The following is a 10,778-nucleotide window of genomic DNA, read 5'->3' as shown; positions in this document are numbered from 1 at the left end:
ATAAGCTCTGAGAAATTCATTGAGAAACACCTCAGCTAGGGCACAAAATATGAATTTGATGAACTGACCACTGTGAAACATACCTACTTACCTACCTACCTTCCTTGCAACACATTTTAAAGAAGCTGGGACAGGGTCATGTTTACCACTGTGTTGTCTTTCCTTTCAACAACACCCAATAAGGGTTTGGGAACTGAGGACACTAATTGTTGAAGCTTTGTAGGTGGAACTGTTTTCCATTCTTGCTTGATGTACAACTTCAGTTGTTCAACAGTCTGGGGTCTCCGTTGACACTTCATAATGCTCCACACATTGTCAATGTTAGACAGGTCTGGACTGCAGGCAGGCCAGTCTAGTACCTGTACACTTTTACTACAAAGCCAGGCCTGCTGTAACACATGCAGAATGTGGCTTGGCATTGTCTTGCTGAAATAAGCAGGGACGTCCCTGAAAATGATGTTGCTTGGCTGCATATATTGCTCCAAAAACCTATATGTACCATTAAGCACTGTTGTGTCTTCACAGATGTGCAAGATACCCATGCCATGGGCAACAACACCCCTCCATACCAACACAGATGCTGGCTTTTGAACTTTGTGCTGATAACAATCCAGATAGTCCTTTTCCTTATTGGCCCGGAGGACATAATGTCCAGGATTTCCAAAAACTGTCTCAAATGTGGATTGGAATGTGTTGCAAGCATTAAATTCAAAATGAGTAAATATTTGCAAAAAAAAAAAAACAATAATGTTTATCAGTTTGAGCATTTAATATCTTATTAATGCAGTGTATTCAATAGTGGATAGGTTAAACAAGATTTGCAAATCTTAGTATTGTGTTTATTTGTACATTTTACTTAGCCTTAGCTTCAGCAATATAGCTATATATATATATATATATATATATATATAGTTCAGCGTTTTGTCTGTTTGCAAACCAAGCTCATCGAGAGAATGTCAAGAGTGTGTAAATCAATAAGAAAAGCAATAGGGGTCTATTTTGAGGAATCTAAAATATAAAAAGGTGTTTTGAATCATTTCACGATGTTTTGTGCTCAGTCCAACTCAATCCATGGACCACAGACTGATTTGGAAATTAAAAAGCCGATTTAGATTCACTTACCTTTGGGAATTTCAGTTCTGCATCTCTGTCTTTTATAGTAAATCAGATAAAATACAACAGAAAAATGTTTGCTGCATTGTACTATTAAGGTGGAGACTGTTCCAACCTACCAGTCTAAAGCGGCAAAATACAAACAACCCCAGTTGTCATACAGTCTGTCAGTTGCAAAGAATCTATCTGCCATTTCCACAGCTTCCCATTGACCATTTTAAATTTTAATCTAATTTTAAAATATTTTAAATAGGCTTATGAAATTTGCATATAGCCAAGACTGCATAAACTACAAAAAATGTTTAATGGAATCAAACCTAGGACCAGATCCCAGACACCACCTTGGTTTACTGAGCCACCAGCACATCTGCAGTGGCTTGTGGCAAGAAGATTTCTTCCCCAGCTCTTCCTCCCTCATAATTAGATGTTGGTGTATATATGCATACATAATGCTCAAAGGTCCAAATTGGTTTCTGGATAAGGCCAAAGATCTGTTGAATAAATTTGCTTACAACTTACGACCAAAAAAAAATGGCACTTTATGCCTATAACATTTTAGCTCTGACTCTAAGCAACTCTAATGTCTGACAGTAAAATGCAATGAGCAATCTAACTTAAACATGATTTAAACTTAAACATGATCACATGATTAATTACTTTGAATGCTTCAATAAATAAAAAAGGCCTTAATTTACTCACAAGATTAAACAAAATAAATAAACTGAACCTAAAGTGCAACAGCAGCACCGTCAAAACAACTAAGGTAAAACTTACAAAAAGTAAGTTCACTGTCTACCTTCAGAATCAGAATCAGAATCAGAAAAGCTTTATTGCCAAGTACGTTTTTGGACATACAAGGAATTTGTTTTGGCATAGTCAGTGCAATACAATACAAATTAAACAGTATAAACATATCTACAATATAATATAAATATATGTGCACAGTTTTAAGTGAGTGAGAGTAAGTATAGAGCAGTATAAGATGCAAGAGCAATACAACAGTGCAGATGATCATTGTGCAAGTATGGCAGTGCAAGTAAAGCAGGAGTCCAAGCTGAGCGTTAATGTAACGCATAGAGTTACAGTTTACAAGTGTCCTGTCAGCAAAAAAAGAGGGTGATGGGGGCAGGTGGGGCTGGGTTCTGCCTGAAGTCCACAACCATCTCCACTGTCTTTAGAGCGTTGAGCTCAAGGTTGTTCTGGCTGCACCAGTCCAACAGATGGTCCACCTCCCATCTGTACGCAGACTCGTCACCATCAGAGATGAGTCCGATCAGAGTGGTGTCGTCCGCAAACTTCAGAAGCTTGACAGACTGGTCACTGGAGGTGCAGCTGTCCTCACAGAAGCTGATGTAGGAAGTCAGCCTCTGTGTACTCGTCCAGACTGTTGGTAGTAGTCCTGAACACATCCCAGTCTGTACAGCCTAAACACGCCTGGAGATTCTCCACAGCCTCACTGCTTCACTTCCTTGTCGTCTTCACAACAGGTTTGCAGAGCTTTAGTTTCTGCCTGTATGCAGGAATCAGGTGGACCATGATGTGGTCGGATTGGCCCAGTGCAGCATGTGGGACGGCGTGATAAGCGTCTCTGATGGTGGTGTAACAGTGATCCAGAATGTTGTCCTCTCTTCAACACTGTTTACTTTCAGCACTGTCTACCTTTGGAGAGCCTAACACTAGGACCAAAAAATTTGTGTTATCCTTGCAGTTAGATTTTTTCCCCCAATTTCATTTCTCATAATTGCATATATTGCAAAGCAAACATTCCGTAACTTTAAGTTTTTAATTATATAGTTAATGTAATCATTTTCAACTTTTGAATAGATAAAATACCACATTTTTCATTAATTGTTATAAAATAGTAGCACACATGTTCCATATGAAAGTTTTGAAACATTCCTTTTTGTAAAATAAAAACTTCAGATATAAATTTAAATTTCCAGCTTTCTTTATATTATCTACATTAGTTTTGCAAATTTTAAATTTTTTCCAACTTGCTCACCATTGATAATTAGAATGTTTGACAGCACCTGATATTTCATTCTTTCAGAGTTTCTTGGCTGTGTTCTTCACTCGGTTAGTGGTAACTTGGCTTTACAAAGCTGCTATTATGTTCCAACAACGCGTCACTTAAAACACACTCACGCTTCATCATTTGTTTATAAATGAAGACCTGACTCAGCACATACGGTTGTTTTCAAAAATAGCAGCGAGTTTAAAAAAGTTAGTAAAGATGCTGCTCGATTACTGGTGCATTTAGGGTCTTTGTCTTGTTGAAACACCCATTTTCTTCATCAGCATAAGGCAACATGACCTCTTCAGGTATTTTGATTAATGCAAACAGATCCTTGTTTTGTATGATGCTTGAACCATCATGCTTCACTGTCTTCACAGTTTCATGTGACTTCAATTCAGTGTTTGGGGGTTGTCTGACAAACCTAAAGAGAACTATCTTACTTTCATCAGTCCACAAAATGTTTCTCCATTTCTCTTTAGGCCAGTTGATGTGTTCTTCAGCAAATTGTGTCCTCTTGAGCACGTCTTTTTTTTTTAACAGTGGGACATTGCAGGTGATTCTTGCTGATTGATTAGCTTCACACAGGTATCTTCACCAATAAGTTCAACCCTCCTTTGATCACCCTGGAGTTTTTCATTGGAATATTTGGCATTTGGGCTTAATTTTGATCTATTTGAATGGTAGTGTTTCATTTTTATTCCAACTCTCTCTGGTGTTGATACCCAGTTTAAAGCATTGGAGATCATTTTAGCCAAGCAGCCTATCATTTTCTGCACTTTATATGTTTTTCCCTTTCCAATCAACATCTTAATCAAGGCACGCTGGTCTTCTGAACAATGCCTGGAACAATCCATTTTTGTCAGGTTTACAGAGAGAACTGCATGTCCAACATGTGCTGTCTTTATCCCAAAAAAGGGCCACCTAATTTACACCTGTTTCTTCACAGTATGAATGACCTCAGTAATTGAACTCCACACTGCAATTGTTTTAAATATGCCTCTTTCAAGCAATTATTCAATTACACAGACTCAGGAGAATGCATACAATGAATGTTGGTTTTGTTTGTTTTACTCTACTACACTTACTAGTTAATTATTTGCCATGTTGTAATATGATTTCTACCAAAAACAGTGATTGACTTTATTTTGAACACAATTGTATCGCAACAAAAAGTTAGAAAACGAGCATCTAGCTTTGCTCAGGATTTCTGCTGAGGGGGTCTGTGATGACAGGCTCTGGTTGATCATTTTAATCAAATGAAGCTCTTTGCTTTGCATGCCGTAGTTATTAATGAACAGAATTTTGCCACAGTCAGGTCACTATCAGAAGGAGAGCTGAGCTTTGGCTGAGTTTGTCACAGATTGGCTGACAGACTGCAGGAAACAAGGCTGTTTGACTGATCTTTTACTTTGAACCTAGGTGTAAGGATACACTTATAGGCAGGGGTGAAAGTAGTTTTAAATTCTTGCCAGTACTTAGCAAACAAGTATCTTTGACTGATCTTTTACTTTGAACCTAGGTGTAAGGATACACTTATAGGCAGGGGTGAAAGTAGTTTTTTTTCACCCTTATAGGACACTATAATCTCTGAGGATGTGTTATATTACATCCACAACTCACCAAACAATATCATTTTTCTATGTCAAATTCTGCAATCCAGCCTGCATTTTCTGCACCTTTCTGTGGGTCCAGATTGATGTGCCAGTTGGTCCAGATGTGGACCAGAATTCAGGCTTTCAGAAAGGCTGCGCTACACTAATCCTAAAACTTGGCTATGGCATTCCACACAGCTGTTTAATGCTGGACTGTTTAAGGGAACTCTTTGCATAGCATGCATCCTGAGTTCTGTCTGGACCTTCCCACTGGAGGTTTCTTAAGAGGGGTTTGAACCCATGGCCTACTGGCTGAAGGTACCACGCTTAAAGAAATCACTGAGAGAGGTGAAGAATGATATGTGTTATGGAGTTTAAACAAAAATTCAACATGGAAGACTCAGCACCCCGTCTCGTCCAATCACTCCTCACTGGCTGCTCCAATCAACGGCAGGTCCGCACTCCTCCTCGGCCAATCATCTCCCAGGGCATCAATTTTAAAGACATTCCGCATGGAAGACACCGCTCTTCTGCTGAGCTTCGACGATCAGCTGCGACATGTCCATCTAGTTTCTGGGGACTTGGTGGTTCTTCGCACTGTTCTTAACTTTATTACTTCTCTACAGTCATTTGTCCACCACGGTACCATTCTCTAATCACACCGTCTTCCTCCTTTCTTAATTAATTTTTCTGCAGCTTCTAGAATTATTTTACAAACACATGCATTTATACTATTTACATCCATTCTCATCTGTAATTTTTCAAGATTTTTTTGACTCAAATATTTAAATTTGTTCCAGTCTGCTTTATTAAAATTGAATTTCTTATTTATCTTCATATTCTTATTATATACAGTTAATCCTGTTTTGATCTTATTCTATATGTTTTTTTTTTATCAACATCCCACCCACGTACACCAGCTAATGAATTTGAAACAAAGGTTAAATCAATTACTGACTCTGCTCCTGTTCCTGTTCTTTATTAATTTTTGTTTTAGACATACAACATTTTTTTTCTATCAATTCTTCTAAAACCTGTCCATTTTTATCAGTAGTTTCCCATTCTGTACTATTAGCATTAAAGTGCCCATACCATATTACTTTCTCATCCAGAGCCTCCATCACCTCCATTGATAATGTTTTACATAGATTATAAAAATAATTTTTTCCTTATTTCTACTATATACTCCAAATCTTTACCTTTTCCTAATATATGTTATTCTTTGATAAATATTCCCCATCCTCCTCAATTTCTTTCTTGTCTATCCCTTCTTAAACTATCGTATCCTTTAATAACAAAATCTAATGTTGGTTTTAGCCATGTCTCCTGTATACAAATGACTTCTGGTTTCTCTTCAAGTCCATCTATATAACTTTTCAATTCCTGTTCATTGGTTATTAAACTTCTAGCATTCCACTGTAACATGATCATATATTACCCGTGGGTTTTCTAGTCTCCCCTCTGTTTCCAACCTTTTCTTGATGTTTTCCCATGATCGCTCTTTAAAACCCAGGAATTTTCTTACAATTATTTCAATTTTCTCAGTTGTTTGGCCTGGTCAGTGCAATTAATGAGCTATGCAATGAAACAGTATGAGTTTTTCCACTGACAGTGTGATATTCCCCTCTGTTTGCAGTTTGTTTCTTTCTGTAGTCCTTTGTCCTTTTACACTTTTGACTGCTTCAGCATAGCTCGTGTTTTTGCTCATCTTCACATGTTGAATTTCCTTTCCTTACCTCACATCCTCTGTATGTTACTGTGTTGTCCTCCACAGTAGAATTTTTATTGATTTTCTTTACACGATTCCATCGTGTGATTTTCTCCACAATTTGGACACCTGTGCTTTCCTTTACAAACTGCTGCTATGTATCCATATCAATGGCGTATAATTTACTTGTTTCAGTTCATTTTGGTGTTTCCTGTTACCTCTCTGCACTCCTGCTAATCGGTGTTAATTAGTCACTCTCCCTCAGTATTCCTCAGTCTCCCTTCCACCAGCTGCACCTGATCTCCCTGATTATCCTCCTCAGTTCATTAGTCCATACTCATGTAAGGATTATGATTATTGATTAATTAATATTAATCAAGATTTATAATTTAAAATCATAATTTGGAAAATATTAATTTCTTAACCAAAAATCATCACTTACAAATAGAATTCAGAGATGTCCTCTGGTGTTGTGATTACGGGCTCAAAGCTCTTTAATAATTATTAATTATTAACCAAAACCACAAACTGTCACTGTTTATTCAACCAGTTCACCGAAGCTGGGGATCTTCGACCTTGTTTTGACAGATAAATCACTCTTGCACGAAATAAACACAAACGCTTCTCTTAATTATATATATGAAGATTTATTGAAGCCAAATAATCCTGATATACCATTATTCTGGTCCAAAACCCTTCATCTAACTAACAAGCACTATTCTACACAAAGGGAATAAAAATGCCTACCTAACTATAATAATGGAAGAATAATATACATGCATTTAGTGTCTATGAAGATCAAACCAGCAGTTTTATGGACAAAATGTGTAATTTGCGTTAAATGGAAGAGAAATCCTCCTGGTGTTCTGATGTCAAGCTTGCAGCGATCCAAATCGCCCCAAATCTTGACAAAGGGTCATAAACTCTGAGGCGGGAACTCAATGGAAAAACTCCAGCAACAAAACTGGAACAAGGAGGGGTTAGACCACAAGGTACAGACCGCAGTTGCTTTGAATGAAAAACTTTTAAAAGTATGACTTCTAACTCCCGGCTGATTCAACATCAGCCAGACAAATGAAAACACAGCTCAGCATAAAATACTTCCATCAGTATTGGATGTAACAAGTTAGTACCTTAGATTAACTACTAGTGATTATAAATCACCTTCACTATGCCTCATCCTGCCCCGACCTCTAAATGCACCTATCCGGTTTAATATAAAAAGACCGAAATTACTTTGAGCTTGATTTCTTCTCTCCACCGTTTGAGGATGGATCAGGTCTGACAAAAAAGGAGGGGACGCGGGGATCATGCGTTCGTGATCAAATTATGAAAACAAAACGGTAACTTCTCGTCCGTCCCGAAGGGGAAAAGATGAAAAACTGTTAGTCGACACAAGGAGAAAAACTCATCTCCTTGGAAAATAGAACCTCTGTAGGTTTTCACCTGTGCCGGGTGTGGCGTGGTCTTCGATCGGCAAATAAATCCTCTGATCTTCTCGTATCAGACAGATTTCCAGCTTTCAAGTTCTTCCAGGAATGGCCTTGTGGAGAAAAAGTTTGCCTGCGAGCTTTGTTTCTCCAGATATGCGCCTCTTATGCGCTGTCCTGTGACAGGCAGGAAATGGCAACGAAACTCTCCATCTCAGCCGGTTTATACTCCCAGTGATGTCAGAGCTCCGACGTCTGTTGAGCTGCGTGTGTCAAAATGTGCGACCAAAATGGATGGCCCCAACAATCCACTTCCCTCAGTATTTAAACTCTCTGTGTTTCATTATTTGCCACCAGTTCCTCCTGATATCTACCTGGTATGCTACCTTGTATCTTCACTACATCTTCCCTGCCATGTTTTGTATCCAATCAGTCTGCAAGTATTTTGTTAATTGTTATTATTATACTCCTCTACTCACCATGTGGCTCCCTCCCTCTGCTCTGATCAGATCCAAAACCAGCACACCATTACAGGTTCAAGTTGTGAGACAGAACAGCTTTCCAAAACCTATTTTTTAAAGTTATGTACAATACCATTTCTGATCATACGTCAGACCTTGAAGCAGATGGACTACAGCAGCAGAAGACCATTCTGGTTGCTGTTCCTGTCCTATTAGAACAGGAAACTGAGACTACAAATTACAGAGGCTTACCAAAACCAGACAATAGATTGGAAAACATTATCAAGTCTTTATTTCAATGTTTCCCACATCTTGCTCAATCTATGCCTTAAAAAATTAAGTTAGTTCAGAAGGGAAAGAGGAATCAACTCAGTATATGCAAGGTGTACCTAATAAATTGGCTGGTGAATGTATGTATGATTCCTTTTTTTTTTTATTATTGATAAAACATATTATTTATACAGTGGCTGTCCTGGAATAAACTGTTGCTGTATTAGAGAATATATGATGCATATTAAAAAGAAAAGGGCTGGTGCATCAATATATTTTAGTTTTTTTTTAAATATTTTAATTAAAGGTCATTTTAAGGCAAAATAAACTGCTCCAATTGCAGCTTATATTCTAGTAATCTGTTTAAAAGGGAAAAAAAAGTTGGACAAACATTAAGAGAGTTTTCTATTTATTCTTAATTCTTTTTTAACATAACTTTTGTTACATGTGTTACTTACATTTATAGAGATGTTGAAGTCTCTCAAATAAATCCCCTCCAGTGTAATTCATGAACATCATGTCTGAAAAGCCCCCACGAGAAATAAACGATACACAGATGTAAGTTGCAGCTCAAGAAACAGCTCAAGAAACATTTTCTCATTGGAAGCCGTGACTCATTTGAAAAACAGATGTAAACTAAGAAATATGTGAACTGAAGGGGAAAACAAACATTAAAACCACCAAACAAAAATGAGGAAGGCATTTGGCTGGAAGTGTGTGTATTGAGGATATACAAGAAAATAGTATTTGTTTTTATTCCTTGAAAATGTCACCATGATCGAAGAGAAACTTCAGTCGAAGAAAACTGAAGCTGCAGTAGTTCTAAAGGTTAGCTTGTATTCAGCACGGAGAAAAGCTATGTTTTTAAAAAGGTTAAGCATTTGGAATTTGATCTAACAAACATTCCAGCATTAAGGGACAGTAAACTGAAAAATGAAACAAAGCTTACACTTAAAGGTTTGTACCAATAATAATAGAATCCAGAACTCCTGTATTGACCTTTTAATTTGTTAAAGGTTTTGGAAAGAGATAAAAAAAATAAAAAATACAATTACTGACAAACTCAATAGTGTTCTGCACTGCGGTGCAGCTGTTTGCATTGTTGCCTTGCAGCAAGAAAATCTTGGGTTTACATATCTGCTATTTCAACAATATTTTACTTATTTTACATTTGTAAATACTATTGTGTAGGACATATGTTGTGTAGGTCACCTGTAAACAACAATCAGCCACCCCTTCTCCAGAACAAAGAGGCTGCACACGTGGAATTATGTAGCAAACAATTGTAAAGAAATTTTAAATTTGTTTTATATTTGAAATCCCTTAAATAGCCACCCTTTGCTGTGATGACTGAAATATTAACCTTTAGCAGTCGCTCAATGAACCTCTGGGAAGTTCTTTTAAGACTCTTTGGAAAACCTTACTAGTTTTGTTAGATGATTTCCACAGAAATGAAACCCAGAAACAGGACATTTGCAGAGACATGAGATGCAGTGAAACTGATGAGTTAAAATGGTCTACTGCTACTAGGCAGAAGATGAGAACAACTGAAGAGGACCACCAAATATGGATGATCAAAATCCCACTCCTTCGAATGTTCTAGAACTTCTCGAGCGTGGGTTGGACTCAACACGTTGTACGCATAGTACATGTCCCAGAAGAATATGATGTATGGGTCAGACTGCTCCTAGACCATGATTTGATATATAACACTATGTAAGTGCTAAGTTAGGCATCCCTTTTGGTTCCGGACAAGCTGACTGCATTTAATGGGGCACAAAAGGTCACTTGTATGCATACGAATTGTTAATACACTTTTTTATGATCCAATAGTTCACCGATAACCGATTTTATAATTTTCAAACTGATTTTCTTGGTGCTTTGCAATATTCAATAAAATACTTGTTTTATTGAATTAATTCCTTTTTTCCTTAGCAAGGCTCAGAAAATGTGATTTGTTTTTCCTTGATTATGTCCTGATAACTGAACAGGAGTCTCTGGGGAGAGCAACAATTACAGATGCAGCATATAGGTTAAACAGGTTTATTGAAACACAGGTTACCTCTGAGTTGTGGTTCAGGAGTCTAGTTCTTCCAGGTCGGGGCACTGAGGAGGAGAACTACGTGAGTAGGGATGATAGGAGCAGACAGGATAATAAGATTAGTTGAAGATATCTCTTACTGTGGG

This window comes from Girardinichthys multiradiatus, chromosome 3 (genome assembly GCF_021462225.1).
Source record: "Girardinichthys multiradiatus isolate DD_20200921_A chromosome 3, DD_fGirMul_XY1, whole genome shotgun sequence".
In the NCBI taxonomy this organism is placed as follows: domain Eukaryota; kingdom Metazoa; phylum Chordata; class Actinopteri; order Cyprinodontiformes; family Goodeidae; genus Girardinichthys; species Girardinichthys multiradiatus.
Note: the sequence above shows the minus strand (reverse complement) of the source record.